Source organism: Haemaphysalis longicornis, unplaced genomic scaffold (genome assembly GCF_048455015.1).
Source record: "Haemaphysalis longicornis isolate Haplotype H1 unplaced genomic scaffold, Haemaphysalis longicornis Haplotype H1 scaffold_8, whole genome shotgun sequence".
NCBI lineage: Eukaryota > Metazoa > Arthropoda > Arachnida > Ixodida > Ixodidae > Haemaphysalis > Haemaphysalis longicornis.
The window spans coordinates 111,324,074-111,338,463 of NW_027526445.1; the positions used below are offsets into that span (position 1 = coordinate 111,324,074).

The following is a 14,390-nucleotide window of genomic DNA, read 5'->3' on the forward strand; positions in this document are numbered from 1 at the left end:
CGAGTGGACTGATTCGTGCGCCGTCCGGCAGTCGGCGCAAGTTGTTAAAAACTATATATTTAAAATTAAGCTAACACACAATATTATACTTTTAAAATTTTGTTGCACATTAGACTTCACATTTTTATTTGTGTAATAAGTTGAATGGCTGTCAATGTAAATTTTTTTGGCTTCTTTGCGCCAAGCCTGGCCAAGCCGCAAGCGCAAGCCGCCATTTGGGTCTTTCGGCAGCGTTTGCACGTGCGTTTCTGCAGCCTCGTGCTAACCTCTGTTGTTGAGAAGGAAACGCCTAGCGCTTTATTTGCGACATCGGTTTTGCATCCTGAACGAAAGGTGAGACTTTCTTTTTTAAAGTGCTGGTGTGGCGTATCATATTTACGTTTCCTTGTACTGCAAACGCTGCGAGCACTGCGTAACCTCAGGGAATCAGGCATAGCTAGTGCTGCGTCTTTAAGATAAGCGCTTTGGAAACGCCCCGGAAAGGCGTAAGACACCATTTTTTAGCTGGACGTAATGGTATTTTAGGCTGGTTGTGCCGTTTTATCTAGCGCTGAGGGATGCCAGCGGTACGCGCCCGTCGTCGCACGTAGCGTTTACGTGCCGCCGCAAACGACGGCTGTGAGTTGCGGAAGTGGCCGGCCGGCCGGCGGTCCGTAGGCGAAGCAGGCGTTGTGCGCTGTCGCTGCACTGAATTACGTGAGCCGCAGGCTGCGTTGTATTATACTAGCTAGCCATTGCTAGCTTGGCCAACTGTTACTGCTGTTATGGCCGTGATGCGCTGCAAAGCCGTCCGGGCTAACGTACACGGCGAAGTAGCCGTATCTACATTAATTTGGCTTATCTGGGCATAACCAGCAGCCGTACACTCATCGTAAGTTTTACACATGGGTGCATACCAAGCTGCCTGCGTACAAAGCGAACCCGCTCGCCGACGCCGATAACGCGCGCTCGTCGCTTCGCTTTGGCGCGGCAGGTACGGTAAAAACGCGTCTTTCGTCGGCAGATAACAGCTTTGCTCGAGGCGGGGTGAGCGCGCAGTGCATTGAAACCTTCAAATTTGGTCTTCGTTCTACATCGTATATCAATTCCGGTATCGCAGGCATTGCATACAACTGTTCCACACTTGCCGTTTCTTCAAGCGTTTGCTCTCTTTTTTCAGGTCATATTTTGGCTAGTTTCATTAAACACGTATTGCGCAGATTTCACCTATTCAGTCGGAACTGTGTGTTTCTTGTCATATCTTTTTAAGGCATGGCCTTTAGCGGTCAGTAGTACTCAGTACGACGCTCACTGCTGCTTGCCATGGTGCCCACACAGCGCCCAAATATACTTTCGCCAGGTGCCCGTTCTCGGGATGCGTTTCTTTCGCGAGCCCGTGGGGCAACAGGTTTGTTTAACGTTCAGCTCGCTCTCGCTCTTCGTCCTGATTTTACAAAAAAAGACAAAGGGATTCAGGCTATGTGAGCAGCGTTATCATTCTTGTTAACCCAAACAATAGGTGAATTGCATTGCATTGCAACCAGTGTTGCGAAATTACAAAGACCCATATTTTAAGTGTTGCTAATAGCTTGACCGCATGATTGCTGAATAGAATAAGAGAACTTGTGTTTTAAATAGGTGGCATGCACTGGAGGCAATACTTGAATACTAGTTGCAGTGAAATTTACAGACTATTCGCATATCATCTGTCATTGCAAGCAGTTTGTCTACTATATCACCTATCACCTGTGCAGGTCTACAGGTGCCCTCAAGACAGAGCCAACCAGCCAGCTGCATTCGTCATACCAAACATGGTTCAAGCACTTCATGGATCCTGCCCTCACAGGACTCACAAAAGTGGCCGTGCCAACTGTTCTCCCAGAGTTATTCAGTTGTATTGATGACTGCCTGCAATGCTTCTTGCTACCTTATTGATGCTTCTGATGGATGCCGCAACTGTATTCCATCTACTGAACCTTGCCAATAGCACCTAAAATCTAACGCAAGTCTCGGCACTCAATAAGGCGTGACCACTGAAAAGACTATCGTTGACTCAAGGAACAAACGGTTTTTTATCACTGGCATGCCTCATATCATTAAAACCACTAACAGCATATGCAGTATCCAAACTCCACTCGCAAGTTATTGTTGCTGCTAGTTGTAATATTGTGAAAACAGTACATTCACAAAAACCCTTTTACATTATGAAGACTGCCAGGGTAAGAGGTCATGCTAAATGTCGTTTGTCACCATACGTGCTGCCTGTTGTCGGACTGGCCTAGATGCAGAGAACCATGTTGGGACCTACGTTGTCAAATGCTTATGGGATTCTGTAATGTGCCACCATTGTCTCATACACGAGAAGCATATACTGCTTTCCTGTTTTTTATATTAGACTGTTCGTATTGACAGCGGAAGGCATAAATTTGTGTGCCTTAATCGAGCCTGGAACCTGTCGGTTGACTACGTGCACGTACCTAAAATATCCCCGCCTGGCCCTTTGCCTTTACTGGGAAGGCAACGCTTTCGGAAGGTAACCCGGCTTCTTGGGAAAATGCACCCTTGCAAGGAACCAATAGGAAGTTGATTTTTTTCCTCTTAACCTTTTGCGTGTGCATCTCCACATAAATGGGATTTCTGTTCAATTCCTGCTACTGATTTGGAGTTGCCCCGAGGCAATAGATCTCATTAGCGTTCATCAAATAAGCAAGGCCATCAAAGCCAAAGTTTTTCCCTTCTTTCACATCCTAACTGGAGAAATTGCCAGACTAAGAAAATTATCTGCGGAGATAGTGGTTGTAAACAGTTGCAAGTATCCGAGTGTCTAGATTATGTTATGGTTGATATTTTTGTATGACTGCAACAGCGCACAGAGTCTGAGGGTGTCGTAGATACAAGTAAACCTGTGGATGGCTGAGTTTCTGGGTTTTCTGCATTTTCAATTACCGTGGAGAAAAAATCCTTTGTGTGGTTGTGATACCTTTACTTGTGCATTTTTTTTCATTCCTGGAAACGTATTTTCCTGTCACTACTGTGTATTGTCTCTGTTGTGTATTACTCACTGTTTATTATTATATGTGTGTTGCAAAGAAGGATGACAATTTGAACTTGTTCCGTTTAGTGCCATGCAATAAATATTTCTTCATTTATGGTGCGTCTCTTTTATGTGTCTCGGCAACATTTGAACACGCGACATAATTCTTAACCAAGTGGGAGTGGTACTGTAAATTGCAATTTCACGTTTTCAGAAAAAGGTTTTTTTTTTTTTTTGTAAAAGCATACGGGCATTAAGCCTGAGAATGATATATTCAAATAAACACTAATTATTGCATGAAAGCGTCCGAATACTGTACCGATGCCCGTCGCCGTGAGCAGCGCTTTCCAGTCCTTCAAACTACCCGCCAAAATCGGTGTCCGCGAAACCGAAACCGAAAGTGAACGAAAGTATGGTTAGTAGTTTGGCTCTCCGTCCGCTCGGTGCGCTACACTACAGTACAGTCATTCGGCCGCAGGGCTCTATGGGAGTGTCCACTCTTACCAGTATTTCTTTCTCTATGGCGCTGCGCATAGAAGCGGAGTGCCGCGCTCCGGCCGGTCTCTCAGTCTACGGTCGTCCGGGCTTGCGATGCATTTGCTCTCTTGCCGTACCCGACGATTGCTTGATGCGACGCCAATGAAACCCCCTTCAGCGTCGCATCACACCACGGTTCCCGCGAGGGGAGGTGGGCGTAATTTTTTTACTTAGTTTTATCTCTGCTGCGACTACCGTGACTTCAAGCTCGCGCGCAACTACTCCTTAGTCCCAGCGAAAATAATATACGTATCTGAGTGAGTGAAACGCTTTAATAAATGAGAGGCCATGGGGCACTGGGGGAGCAAGGATGAGGGGAAAAGGGGAAGGTCACAACTCGCACAATGAACACAGTTGCTGTCTTGGGGTCCTAATCGCAAAATGAACACGTTAAAGTCATGCAGTCAGTGGCAGCAAAACGCACAGTTCACACTTAAATGTACAGTTCACACTGTAGACAATGCGGTTTACACTGAAAACAGTGCACGCTGCCGACAGTTCACATTGTAGACCGAACGGAGAAGTCGGCCAGGCTGCTACACCAATTTGTGGAGTCCGTTTTCAAGGGCGTACTCGGTAATTGCTTCTAGTGCAGTGGCATCGTCATGGACCCGACTAACATGTTCCTGTTCAGTCGCAGGGGCGGGACCTAGAGTTAAAAGCTGGTGGCGATTACGGTCGAGTAATGGACAGAGCCAAATTAAGTAGTAACGATTTCGTGTGCCTTCCCGACTACAGGGGGGGAGGGGCATCTGCGCCATTCGGATCCTGCTGGAGCTGTCTATTTATAAATAACGTATCTTATGCAGCAAAATATGTGTGTGCATGAAGCACAAATGGTTAAAAATAACTAATCGACATTGACAACAGTGTCAGTGGTAGCACGCATGATTACTGATATCAAACTGCGCCTTGATGGCTTCAGGGAAGAGGCTGTGGTCAATAGCCCTGTACAGAAGACATATATCAAACTCCTCGAGTACTTCAGAAGCTGTACAATCCAACTATTACTTAGCCCTTGGTTGGGATATATTTTCGATATTGTTCCCCTAAATTGTTACTACCAGCCGTGCAAATTACGCAGCATTCATGACCGATTGTAAAACGTGTACGTTTGAGCTGGTGTATTTCTTATCAATGTATCACCCTTGCAAGAACGATTCACACCTTCCATTGCTGTTAACAAAATGTCAATGTTTTTCTTAGTGGCACTGTTCCTGATAAAGAATTAACGCAATGAAGTTAATGTTAACGAAATATCAAAGTAATAGGGCTTGGGAAAGTGCCAAAATGTACCAGCTCATGCAGCTGTAATATTTAGCAAGGGTAGGACAGTTTGTAAATGTAGTCATGGGTAATAGGCTGCCTTTCTTGTAAGCCTTCACTGCAGCACGGAATCGTGTTTTGAGGTATGTATATAGTGAACGAGCACCCAACTCAATTGTATAGCCTTCTGTGTGTTGTAGAACGAGCTTTCAATGAGGGTGTTTGCTTTCCGGAACGTGTATAATTGTCACATCCGCGTGAAAGCGTTCATCAGTGCGCGAGCACTTCGAGCACCGAGCCGAGCACTTATCTAGGCACACAATCGGAGGTAAGCATCAACTTGCAGCGCGCAAGAAGAGCGTGGAGAGATAGGGGCTCAGGTTCAAAAGATTAACTTCTACCACATGTGCATCAGCTTTCCCAGTGCCGCAGGCCAGCCCCGCCCACGGAGCGAAACCATCGGCCGCCCGCAAAGCAGCCGAAACGAGGGGAGGGGGAAAAAAGAAAAAAATCTACTTCGCATGAAGTCGCGCACATAGAGGAAGTGATGTCACGGTGCTGCGTCCAAGGAGGTTAAAAAATGGCAATTTTTTAACCTCATTGGCTGCGTCGCTGCTTAGTGGGCGTGGTCGGCCTGGGCCCCTACGGAATATGGCTTGGGAATACGCGCTTGTGACAATTCGCGCTTGTGACAATACGCGCTTGTGTTCACGCGCTTGTGACAATTATACACGTTCCGGAAAGCAAACACCCTCATTGAAAGCTCGTTCTACAACACACAGAAGGGTATACAATTGAGTTGGGTGCTCATTCACTATATACATACCTCAAAACACGATTCCGTGATGCAGTGAAGGCTTACAAGAAAGGCAGCCTATTACCCATGACTACATTTACAAACTGTCCTACCCTTGCTAAATATTACAGCTGCATGAGCTGGTACATTTTGGCACTTTCCCAAGCACTATATTGTACTTTGATATTTAGTTAACATTAACTTCATTGCATTAATTCTTTATCAGGAACAGTGCCACTAAGAAAAACATTGACATTTTGTTAACAGCAACGGAAGGTGTGAATCGTTCTTGCAAGGGTGATACGTTGATAAGAAAGACACCAGCTCAAACGTACACGTTTTACAATCGGTCATGAATGCTGCGTAATTTGCATGGCTGGTAGTAACAATTTAGGGGAACAATATCGAAAATATATCCCAACCAAGGGCTAAGTAATAGTTGGATTGTACAGCTTCTGAAGTACTCGAGGAGTTTGATATATGTCTTCTGTACAGGGCTATTGACCACAGCCTCTTCACTGAAGCCATCAAGGCGCAGTTTGATATCAGTAATCATGCGTGCTACCACTCACACTGTTGCCAATGTCGATTAATTATTTTTAACAATTTGTGCTTCATGCACGCACATATTTTGCTGCATAAGATACGATATTTATAAATAGACAGCTCCAGCAGGATCCGAATGGCGCTGATGCCCCTCCCCCCCTGTAGTCGGGAAGGCACATGAAATCGTTACTACTTAATTTGGCTCTGTCCATTACTCGACCGTAATCGCCACGAGCTTTTAACTCTAGGTCCCGCCCCTGCGACTGAACAGGAACATGTTAGTCGGGTCCATGACGATGCCACTGCACTACAAGCAATTACCGAGTACGCCCTTGAAAACGGACTCTACAAATTGGTGTAGCCGCCTGGCCGACTTCTCCGTTCGGTCTACAATGTGAACTGTCTGTAGCGTGGACTGTTTTCAGTGTAAACCGCATTGTCTACAGTGTGAACTGTACATTTAAGTGTGAACTGTGCGTTTTGCTACCACTGACTGACTTTAACGTGTTTATTTTGCGATTAGGACCCCAAGACAGCAACTGTGTTCATTGTGCGAGTTGTGACCTTCCCCTTTTCCCCTCATCCTTGCTCCCCCAGGGCCCCATGGCCTCTCATTTAATAAAGCGTTTCACTCACTCAGATACGTATATTATTTTCGCTGAGACTAAGGAGTAGTTGCGCGCGAGCTTGAAGTCACGGTAGTCGCAGCAGAGATAAAACTAAGTAAGTGAGTGAGTGAGTGAAAAAGACTTTATTAAATGCCGGCAACAGACGTAGTGTTGCCACTACGCCCGGACGGAGCCACTCGTCGGTCCTTTGGCCACTCTACTAGACGGGCACCGTCGCTACTCACTGCAGTGGTGGTTGCCCCCTTCCCCGGAGGGAGGATGGCGCCCCGCAGCTTTCACTCCGGTGCTGCCGTTCGAGAGCCGACAGGATCTGCTGGACAGCTGAAAGTTGGTCCTCCTTGCTGTAACTTCACGTGACGTCTTGATACCACGGCGAGAGGTCGGTCCTGGTTGAAGCCTCTACTGGTCTAACCTCACAGTCCCACAATAAATGGGCAGCAGTCGCTCTGGCGTTGTTGCACAACACACACGTGTCGTCTGGGTACAGTTCTGGTGATATGTGCCGCATTATGACCGGGGTCAGTAATGAATTGGTCTGCAGTTGCCTGAATATTGATGCTTGCTCCCTAGTTAGCTCGGGGTGTGGCGGTGCCATCACCCTTCTATTTTTTCTGTAATACTTTGTTACACCTTGAAAGGTGTCGAACCTATGTTTGGTCTCCATCCACCACTCTGCAGACGAATCCATTACTGTCGCGCGGTCTGCTAATTCTCGCGCTACAGTATTAGCCGTCTCGTTGTGGTTGGCCATTGTCTGTGACACATCGTTCCCTGCATGAGCGGAGAACCACTTCACTGTTATCCTCCGTTTGTTAAGGTTCACCGCGGTGAGCACCCGCACTGCTCCACTGCACATTCCGCCTTTGGCAAAGTTACGCACTGCACCCATTGAATCACACAGCACTGTTGTTGTTTCCGGGTCGGCAATGGCCATGGCGATGGCCAGCTCCTCGGCATTCTGTGCTTCACGTGTTGCGATGCTGGCTGCTGTTATTGTTTCCCCTGTCTTTGCATCAATGACCACAGCCGTGAAGCATCTACAGTCACTGTACTCGGCTGCGTCCACAAATCTCATACCGGGCACGTGAGAATGTTGTTCAAGCATGACTTATTCCCTAGCCACTCTTCTTTCCCTGTTGTGAGTAGGGTCCATGTTGCGGGGGATAGGATAGACCCTGGTTGCATTCCTGATGTCAGCCGGAATATCTTCTTGCTTGTTGAGGTGCCGAGTGTTTGACACTGTTTGCAGTCCTAGTTTGGCAAGGATGCATCTGCCAGTCTTGGATCCCTTGAGGCGCTCGAGTTGTGCTACTCTCTGGGCTTCACTGATTTCTTCTATCGTGTTGTGAATACCGAGCTCTAGGAGCTTCTCCGTGTTTGCCAGATCGAGGACACCGATAGCTGCTTTGTACGCCTTTCGTATGGCAGCGTTCAGACGGTTACGTTCATGTAGTAGCCATTCGTGGAAAGGCGCGGCGTAAGCAATGTGGCTGATTGCGAAGGATCGGATCAGCCGTAGCAAGCTGTCCTCTTGCATACCAGATCTTCTATTTGCCACTCGCTTAATGAGCTGCGTAGCTGCCGCGACTTTACGAGTGAGACGGGTGACAGTCTCCTTGTTTCTACGGTTCCTCTCAATCAGGAAGCCCAGCACTCTGATCTTCGTGACCTCAGGGATCGTTTGCCCGTTGTTAGTTCGTAGCTTGATGTTGCTGTCTTGCTTGAGCCGTGTTGTCGGGGGAATAATCAGTAGTTCTGAGTTACTCAGGCAGCAGACCAGGCCCGTGCCTTGCAGTTTATCTTCTATGAATTCTACAGCTTGTTGCAGCGAGGATTCGATGTGTCCATCGCATCCACCTGGCACCCATAGTGTAATATCATCCGCGCATATCGTATGTCTCACTTCTGGTACTGTTTCCAGTCGTCTTGCGACGCCAATCATTACAAGGTTGAAGAGTAACGGTGAAATCACCGACCCTTGGGGAGTTCCTACACTTCCTAGCTTCCTTTCTTCGAGGGTGTGGTCACCTGCTTGCATCTGTGCGGTGCGCTCTGAGAGGAAGTCGCGTACGTAGTTGTACGTCCGTGTTCCCATCCGCAGGGCGCATATCTGGGAAAGGATTGCAGAGTGCTTCACTTTGTCGAAGGCACTCTGCAAATCCAGTCCAAGTATGGCCTGGTTGTCCTTGGTCTTGTTGCCAATGATTTCCGCCTTGATTTGTATCATAGCGTCTTGAGTGCTCAATTTGCTTCTGAAACCGAGCATAGAGTCCGGATATAGGTTGTTCTCCTCTAGGTACGTTTGCCATCGATTCATGAGGACGTGTTCCAGCACCTTCCCCACGCACGATGTCAGGGAGATTGGGCGTAAGTTCTCGATGCCGAGTGGCTTGCCTGGCTTTGGGATTAGAATGGTCTTTGCTGTTTTCCATTGTTTTGGTAGTTTGCCTTCTTTCCAGCACCTGTTGAACAGGGCCGTAAGGCTGGCTATCGCCGGTTCGCTGAGGTGTTTGAGCGACTTATTTGTTACTCGGTCCGGGCCGGCTGCTGAGCGGCAGTTCAATTCCTGAACCGCCGTGTGAACCTCCCAGACTTCAATGTCCCTGTCTAGCTTGTCGTTGGCCGGTCCCCAGTAGTCGGGGTGGCTTTCCTTGGGGTTGGCCGGTAGATATTTGTTACCAATCTGCTTGTACATCTCTTCCTGCCCTAGCTCTCTTATTGCCTTGTTCAAACTAAGTAAAAAAAATTACGCCCACCTCCCCTCGCGGGAACCATGGTGTGATGCGACGCTGAAGGGGGTTTCATTGGCGTCGCATCAAGCAATCGTCGGGTACGGCAAGAGAGCAAGCGCAAGCGCAAGCGCGGACGACCGTAGACTGAGAGACCGGCCGGAGCGCGGCACTCCGCTTCTATGCGCAGCGCGCCTGAAGGAGAGGAGACCACGGAAACAGAGAGTACTGCATATGCGCACAGTCCGCAGCCGCGCGCGGCGCATCGCGCAGCGCGATCGCAGATGTCGGGAGAGAGTGTTCGCTATCGGAGAGAGGAGAGGATGTGAGCGGAGGAGAGACGCAGCTGTGCGGACGCGGACGACAGACGCACGCAGGACAGGGTCGCCGGAAAGAGATGCTCCTCTCAGCGTCGCATCTAAAAGTTATCTCCTTGGTGCACTATTTTTTGCGATAGTGATCTGGGAGTCCAAAAAGCGGCAAAAAATGTCACTTTTCAAGATCCACTGATGGGTATAGATGAGCAGTTTGTTTCTGTTTCCTGCGGCGCATTTTTAGCTACAACATGTATATATTTCTGTACTGTCCGGCCTTTTAATTCGCGCGCATTGCGTCACAGCTCGCGCCTCAACTGTTAGCCACACACACGCAAAAAAGTATACAAATGTATAAACAAGAAATAGCAAGAATAAAAATATATATAGTACAACACAAGTTGCAAAACGCCGTCTCGCGTACTACAACGCTTCGTATCTGAAAACATACCTTTCGCCCCGTTTCTACACCTTTTGGACAATCCAGGTTGTGGTGGTGCACCCGCTCTACGTGTCCATGAAGGCCTTGACTGCTACTTCGGCAGGCAGGTTCGCGCGGAACACAGACTCATGATTTGTTGACGCGAGGTCATCTCTGACGACCTCGAGCGGGTGCTCGCGCTCGAGGTCGTCAGAGTCAGAATGGTATAAGCTTCGCGACCATCGCGTGAATGCGAGGGGGACGCGCGTGGCGCACACAATTATGAGGACGGACCTTGTGATGGGCAGTTCTGCGCGAGTGCGAGGCACAGACGAGTATGGCGAATAACACACTCGGTGATGTTCAAAGCAGGGCAGCCACCGATGTACGCGTGTGCTTTCGACCGAATGAGAGCAACAATTTTGCGCTTCGGTAGGGAGTCCAAAGGTCCACCCAAGACCAAAAAAAAAAAAACATTTTTGCCTTCACTTTATTGGGAATGCTTGCTTTCCGGCACGTAAGCGATAACTACATATGTACGTGCGAAAGCGTCCATCCCCGCGCGCACTTTCAGCAACGCGCCGAGCGCTAGCTTAACTAGTAACAGCATGGGAGACCAGCGACTGACGGCGTGCAAAAGAGCGCAGAGAGCGCGTACGCCAGGCTTGCGCTCGGAGCGAAATCATCGGCCGCCCCAAAGCAGTGCGATCACAAAAGATCAAAACAAATTTTTGTCTTTATTTTTATGAGAGTGTTTGATTTCCGGAACTTGTATAATTGCCACATGTATGTGAAAGCGTGCATCCGCGCTCGCGCACTTCGAGCACTGAACCGAGCGCTTATCTAGAAACACGATCGGAGGTCAGCGTCACCTTGCAGGCGCGCAAGAAGGGCGCGAAAAGATCAGGGGCTCAGGTACAAAATGTCAACTTTTACCACATGTGCGTCAGCTTCCCCAGCGCCGCCGGCCAGCCCCGCCCACGGAGCGAAACCATCGGCCGCCCGCAAAGCAGCCAAAACGATGCATGGGAGGGGGAAAAAAAGAAAAAATCCACCTCGCATGAAGTCATGCATATAGAGGAAGTGACATCATGGTGCTGCGTCGAAGGAGGTTAAAAAATTGCAATTTTTTTTAACCTCATTGGCTGCGTCGCTGCTTAGAGGGTGTGGTCTGCCTGGGCCCCTACGGGATATGGTTTGGGAATACGCGGCCGGGCCGATGATTCCAGAAGGGAGAAAGAGGGAAGTTGTTCGCTAGGCGGTGGCTGGCGCGTTGTGTGTTGTCCCCTCTCTCTCCGCGACGGCGCAGTTATAAGAAGAGAATCCGCGCCGAAGCAAATGAGCTACGTTTGGACTTCGTGATGTGAAAACGGCTTCTGCCAGGTTGTGCACCATACCACCGGCGAGCCACGCCCTGGAGGACTCCAACGTACTCCCGGGCCTTGAATCACCGTGATCGTCTCGGACGGCCTGGCCTATCCGACGAAGCCACGCTTCACAGGTAGCCGAATCGCCTGCTACACCGGTGCATCGTCCGGCCCGGTCGGTGAATATTGTTGTCTCTTATATGCATCGAACTCTTCGTTTTCTTTTAGATGCGGCGCATCTCTTGCTCTGAGGCATGTCCCTCCTGTTTCCGCGTCGGCGGCGTCCGCACGCCACCTGCGCATGCGCGACTATCCTCCGCTCTTCTCCCCGACAGGTGTGCTCAACACTCTCACTCCCTTTCATTATCATAAACAGCTGCGTGCGCGCGCTTCGCTCGCTTCGCTCCGCTCCCGTCGCGCAAGTGCGCGCATGCGCGACTCTCCTCCGCTGTCTCCTCTCCTACAGGCGCTGTGACTATAAAGCAAGTAGCGCGCTGCGGTGGTTCAATCAGCGCTCGCTCTCGTTCGACTTCGCGTCACTTTGCTTGACGACTGCGTGCTTGACTCGATTCTTCCGATGAAGACGTGATGGAAGCGACGGTCCCTTCAGCGAGTGGTGTGACAATCCAATACCAGCGTCACTCCAAACGCTAAAGTAAAATTACGCCTATCTTCCCGCGTATGCGAACACCCGCATGTGATGGAATGCATCATACGCGTTCACAACACTTTCACCCGATTGAGAGAATCAACCCAATGGAAACGCCAATTGAACCCCTCGATGCGTCGCATCACATCAGGGTTCCCTCGCGGGAAGATGGGCGTAATTTTTTAACTAACTACTCTACTTCGTAATATACATTTGTTAACGCTCCTGATTGTATCATTTTGGCTAATTTTGAACTGTTACTCACATTTGCATACATTCCAAGTTTCCTCTCGTTTACGTTACATAACCTCGTTTTGCCTGTCCAAATATAAGTCTCTGTGTTGTTTTCGTTCAAGGCTCTGACTCATTCTTACCGCTCACCCCCTTCGTCACCTGTGCCCTGTAGATTTGGTGGGGTTGTTTGCTCGCTTGAGTCGACTCCCCACATCTTCTATCAGCGCACCCAATTAAGGAAACGCTGACACTCACACAAGTAACAATCGTAGACATCGAGCCACTGAATATGACGTGTAACAGTTGGGAACACGAAGACCATGGGAATATGATATCTTGAGATAGTAATATGAAAACATAATATGGGAACACGGGAACATATCTTGAGACAAAAATATCTTGAGGTAGCGAAAATTATTTCGCACAAATTATGCACGCGAATGGTCCGTCGTTTGAAATACTGGGAAAAAGAGCTAACTAAGAGTTCACATGCGCATTCACGTGAACATCCAACCACCGGCAGTAGGTTCCAAAACAATGCGTGTAAACAAGAGTTACGTCCCAAAAGCGCTGCTTATCATTGCGGAATATTATTTCACAGTAGGTCGCACTTTTCGGTCGGGTTCATTGGCGTCCCGTCCGCACACGTAAACGCTTGTGAGAACTGCGGTAGGAACGTCAGCGGCAAGTTGCAGGCCGATGGCGGTGTTGTCTGGTTCGCAATTCTTCCGCGGCACTTCGGAAGGCAAAACGCCATGAACAGCAGCTGCGTACCGCTGTATCCCGTAAGGCCTGGCAACCGCATCCTGTTCCGGTGGTCATCACGTGCACTTGCGTCGTAGGCATCTACCAAGGCGCCCAAGGCAAGAGCCTCGGCCAGGGCAAGAAAGAGGTTGACCCTTGTATCTTTACCGAACGGGCTGGAATGAAAGCACTTCCTCACTTCTCCGCGGGCTTTCAGTGGCCCTGAAACATTACGGTAGGACTTCAGCGTGAACTGGCCTAGTGTTTGGGCGATTTCGGCTCCTAAACCACCGAAGTTCAGGCCGGGGACCAGATCGAGGTGGTAGAGCGGGAAGGTGAGGGCGTAAGGCATGAGCTGGAATTCGGAACGTCCGTAGAAAGTTGCAGTGAATTGGAGCTTCGTTAAGGACGCCAACACTGAGCTAACTTCTACGTCCCTGGCCACGTCGAATTCGTCGCTCTCTAGTGCGACTTTCGAAGACGTCTTGCGCAAGTTGGACAGGAGAGAATGTTCGTCCATGTCAGGGAATACCTTGAAAGGGTCTCCACTGCCCCGGTTGGTTTTACCGTGGTTTGTCCCTCGGCCACCGGCTTGGACGAGGCCAAAGAGTGTGTCGACCGAATCCCAGTCACCGATGACGGTGATGTTTTCTTTGTACCCGATCCACCGTCGCAAGCGCTCGTGGAAAGAACTTCGCACAGACACAGCGATGCGGCGGGCGCCTTCCAGCGTCGTCGAACTCTGGTACCGCTCGTTGTATCGTGTGAAGAGGTTGGGCCCAGACACGGCAAAGGCCCTGCTGAAGCAGAAGGCCCCGTGCAATATTTGCGCCGCATTCTGTTCTCCGCCGTAGAAGTTCACGATGAGCTCCCGGCTTGCGAATAAGGCGCCCACCTGAAACGAGTTGCCGAAAATGATATTTAAGTATGAAGGCATGCAAGCAGGACATATAAATGCTTCAACTTTACTACGTGTCCTTCGCTATTTTTCTGGTATTTCGCACCGGTAGGTCCACAGAGCCTTACTAGAAGGCGCGTTTTCCAATTCACAGTCCCTATACGCACCATCAAGTACGAGCCGGAAAGGTAGGACGGCGATGGTGCTTGGAGTAAGGCGGAAAGCCTCGTCAGGACAAGCAGCATTC

The 14,390-nt window shown here is 49.3% G+C and overlaps 1 long non-coding RNA gene across 1 annotated transcript; it reads left to right on the forward strand.

Annotated features, from left to right (window-relative positions):
- The first annotated feature begins 200 nt into the window (after nucleotides 1-200).
- Nucleotides 201-3,128, forward strand: LOC144148679 (uncharacterized). Its single transcript, XR_013318024.1, has 2 exons — nucleotides 201-333; nucleotides 1,734-3,128. It is a non-coding gene; the product is annotated as an uncharacterized LOC144148679 (long non-coding RNA).
- Nucleotides 3,129-14,390: the final 11,262 nt, after the last annotated feature.